Here is a 4737-nt window from a genome sequence, read left to right as displayed (position 1 = left end):
GCAGGAAAGGACTGGAGAACAACATTCCAGTTGTGCAGATTTATTCAGGCCAAATAAAAACTGTGAGGATATTTGTGCCAGAAAATGTGTTTAATCCTGTGGCCTCCTGAGTGTGAAAGTCTGGAAGAAGATTATGTCCAAAGCTTTCCTCATTAAGGGCCCACAGGAATTCTGCAAAGAGCTGGGGCTTTATTATAATCAGCAAGGAAAAAAAAATTTAAAGAAATGAAAGAAAAAAATCAGATTAGTTAAATTTGTGTTACAAGGTTTTTGAGAATTTATCCTGGCCTAGATTCATGGTAGCATAATTTCATGGATCTTTACATCAAGGCAAAGATTACCTGACTTCCTTGGAAAGAGATAAAGCAGGATTCCTCAGACGAGTGGGATTGGTCTCAGCTACTTTTGCAACCTAAACCAGAAAGTCCAGTCTAGCCCAGTCTTTCAGCCTCCTCTGGAGTAAAAATAAGGAGTGAGACAATGGGGGGAAATGCATCTCAATGTTTACAAAAGTAACACAAAGAGGAAATGGCTCAACCCTGTTATTTCCAGAGTTTTCCTCTAAGCCTCTGATGAAGGAAAAATGTGACTACACTAACAGACTAATTAAAAGATTTAAAAAACTTGTTAGAGACAGAGAGGGATCTGTGTGTCTCACTTAGACTTCTACAGCTAAGACCAAGAAAATCTGTTTTGAATGAGAAACACCTTGCAGAGCAACAGATGTTTTGGAGAACTTTAGAGGAAAGGAAGAAGAACATAGAAAGAGAGAAAAAAAGGCAGAGTTGGAAAAGTTATGGCTCAGCATCTCTTTTGCCTGATTTACTATTGGAGAGCAGCATCCCGTAGGCAGCAAGATAGAGACACCTAATTCAATCCCATGGGCAGCTTTTCTCCTGCCTTTTTCTTTTCTAGGGATTTCATTTCCCTTCCTCTTCATGAGAGAACACAACATTTATTTCTTTGACAGGGAGACATTTCTCAAAATCCCTGTAATGGTCAAACCTCCTTTCAAGTCCATTTTCATGAAGAAGTGAAGAATCTTATTCCTGTTTCTAGCACTGACCTCAAATCAGCTTTAATCAGTAAGTGGCCCTTCTCTGCTGTTTTAGTGCTCACACAATTTGATCATATTTTCTTTGACTCAGCTAAATAAGCCAAAATACAGCATGGAACTGTAGGGCCTGGTGATTTTACAGCTGAAGGTGTCTAAATGCTTTTTATTTTCTATCACAGAATCACAGAATGGTTTGGATTGGAAGGAACCTTAAAGATCATCCAGTGCCACCTCCTCTACCATGGGCAGGGACACCTCCCACTGTCCCAGGCTGCTCCAGCCCCAGTGTCCAACCTGGCCTTGGGCATTGCCAGGGATCCAGGGGCAGCCACAGCTGCTCTGGGCACCCTGTGCCAGGGTCTCACTGCCCTCATAGGGATGAATTTTTCCTAATATCCAATCCAAACCAGCTCTCTGTCAGTTTGAAGCCATTCCCATCGTGACAATTTGTCCCATTCTCCTGCAGGGGAAACACAAATTACACTTGTGGCCCCAGTGGCAGTGACAGAAGGTTTCACCAAGCGAATCCCAGCAAGTCCATTTCCCTCGGAGCTCCCTGCGTGGGATTGCACAGCAAGCTGTGCAGACATATGATCCAGCCTCACACCCCCCAGAACAAAAAATGTGGGGGGTTGCTTAGGAGTTCACAGCATACACACCATCCAGAAATGGGTTTGGAAGGGTTGGGGGATAAAAAAAAAAAGAGTGAAAATCCTCCTACTCACCAGCAGAAGAAAAAGGAAAAAAAATTGCAAAGAAGTGTCTAGGGGAAGAGGAGTGGGAGGTAGGACTCTGCCTGGTGTGCAGGCTGGTGAATCACAAAGTGACCAAGATGCTTTTCCATTTAAATCAGGCTGGCAAACTTAGGACCTGGTCTTTTGAACATCATGAGCATGGGTGATGTTGTGCATGCACACTGGGGACTCAGACACGCCACCACCTCTCACCCCACTCCATCCTAACCCAAGGTTTTACTCATCCCAACGCCACGGCTCAATAGGAAAGCCAAAGGAAGGAAGGAGCCAATGAAGGCAGTGATTAATAATTAATAAAATGTCAATGCACATGCTGGTCTTTTCCAACACAACTGATTTTGTCCTCTCTACACTGAGGGGAAGGGCATAAACCTCAGAGCAGCTTAAGCCTACCTAAAGAGCAATTAGAGAGACGACAGCCTTTTCTCAGCAGTGCCAAATGATAGCTTTGTAAAAGTTTTAAAAGTTTTAAAAGCAGCAATTATCCTTTCCAGAGTGTTTTGATGAAACACTTATCTTGATTAATTCCAGCTGAAAATTCATTTTAACCTTCTGCACATCTCCTGCTTGGGCAACCAGAGATGGAATGTGCTCCTCAGATGTTATTTATGCCCTTTCTTGCTCTAGCTTTATTCAGACACACCTGTATGGAAGGCATTTCAAGAATACTGTTAGTTAAGTCAGTGGAACAAGAGTGTGAGATTTTAGACTTTAAAAAAGAAGGTCTGTAAAGTCAAGGAAATAGTAACAAAAATTTATAACTGATAAAAAATTTCCTCTTCCTGCAGCTTTCATGGCTATTTTAACAAGTCAAGATGATATTTTTTTCTAATAAAGCAAGGTTTTTAAAACTTATTTTTCTGAAATTTTTCACAATTCCCCAAACAGAATGATTCATTTCCCTTTGCTCAACCAAACCTTTCCATTTCAAGTAACTGTGGCATTAATTTCTACTTGCTACTGTTACTGTGCTTAGTAGGAAATACAGTTCAGGGAAGTTTTATGTCCCTTTTTTACAATTTAAGCTTTCTGGCAGATGGACTCATAATAAAAAATCTCCTGATGTGTCACATCAGTTCAACTCACTGACCAACAACGGCATAAAATGCAGGATGCAGTTCTTGGAGGAAGACAAAGGCTGTAAGAACATCTCAGAAGGCAGCAGGGAGCGCACACAACCCCCTCAGTCACCTGGGGCCATCAGGAGGAATTTCTTCTCAGGAAGGGTGATTAAACACAGGAAAGCACTCCCAGGGAGGTGGAGTTACTGTCCCTAGAGGCGTTTAATGAAAGACTGGATGTGGCGCTCAATGCTCTGAGTTGACAAGGTGATGTTTGGCCAAAGGTCGTACTGATGATCTGAAAGGTCTTTTCCAACCCGATTCTGTGACTCTGTGATGTTCCCAAGTGAAGCCACAGCCTGATCCATCCCTGCCCTTGTTCTTGGATGGGCACCTTGGTTTTACATGTGAAAGATTTACCACTGTAAGAGGGGAAATTGGCATCATCACACTCACCTGTGTCATTTCAATGGTTGAGAAATAATGTTTCACACACTAACATAACGGGGGACATCAGTGCTAGGCACTGTTCACTCACCTGTGTCATTGTGAGAGGGGAAATTGGCATCATCACACTCCCTTGTATCATTGTAAGAGGGGACATCAGTGCCAGGCACCATCACACTCATCTGTGTCATTTTGGGAGGGGAAACTGTCATCATCACACTCACTTGTGTCATTACAACAGGGGACATCAGTGCCAGACACCATCACACTCCCCTGTGCCAGTATAACAGGGGAAATGTTATATCACGGGAAATTGGCACCACTGCACATATCTGTATCATTGTAAGGGGGAATCGGCACCACTGCCCACACCTGTGTCACTGTAAGAGGGGACATCAGTGCCAGGCACCACTGCCCACACCTGTGTCACTGTCACAGGGGAAATGGGCACCATGGCACTCCCCTGGTGCTTGCACACCCGGTAATTGCACACCCGGTGCTTGCACACCTGGCCGCACAGAGCCCTCTCTTCCCGCCTTGCCCGTGTCCCACCTCGCGGAGGATGAGGCACGGGCAGCGCCGCGGAGCGGGCTGGGGCGATGTGGAGCTGGCCCGGGGCGATGTGAGGCTGTCCCGGGGCGGTGTGGAGTTAGCCCGGGGCGATGTGAGGCTGTCCCGGGGCGGTGTGGAGCCGGCCCGGGGCGATGTGGAGCTGGCCCGGGGCGGTGTGGAGCCGGCCCGGGGCGATGTGGAGCTGGCCCGGGGCGGTGTGGAGCCGGCCCGGGGCGATGTGGAGCTGGCCCGGGGCGGTGTGGAGCCGGCCCGGGGCGATGTGGAGCTGGCCCGGGGCGGTGTGGAGCCGGCCCGGGGCGGTGTGAGGCTGGCCCGGGGCGGTGTGAGGCTGGCCCGGGGCGGTGTGGAGCTGCCCCGGGGCGGTGTGGAGCTGGCCCGGGGCGTTGTGGAGTTGCCCCAGGGCGATATAGAGCTGCCCGGGGGCGGTGTGAGGCTGGCCCGGGGCGGTGTGAGGCTGGCCCGGGGCGATGTGGAGAGGGGCTGAGGCGATGTGAGGCTTGCCCGGGGCGGTGCGGAGCTGGCCCAGGGCGGTGTGAGGCTGTCCCGGGGCGATGTGAGGCTGTCCCGGAGCGGTGTGAGGCTGTCCCGGAGCGGTGTGAGGCTGGCCCGGGGCGCTGTGAGGCTGGCCTAGGGCGGTGTGTAGCCGGCCCGGGGCGGTGTGTAGCCGGCCCTGGGGCGGTGTGAGGCTGCCCCGGGGCGATGTGGAGCTGGCCCGGGGCGATGTGGAGCCGGCCCTGGGGCGGTGTGAGGCTGCCCCGGGGCGGTGTGGAGCTGGCCCGGGGCGATGTGGAGCCGGCCCTGGGGCGGTGTGAGGCTGCCCCGGGGCGATGTGAGGCTGGCCGGG

Source organism: Prinia subflava, chromosome 3, assembly GCF_021018805.1.
Source record: "Prinia subflava isolate CZ2003 ecotype Zambia chromosome 3, Cam_Psub_1.2, whole genome shotgun sequence".
Lineage (NCBI taxonomy): Eukaryota > Metazoa > Chordata > Aves > Passeriformes > Cisticolidae > Prinia > Prinia subflava.
The sequence above is the reverse complement of the archived record's forward strand: the minus strand, read 5'-3'. Positions refer to the sequence as shown.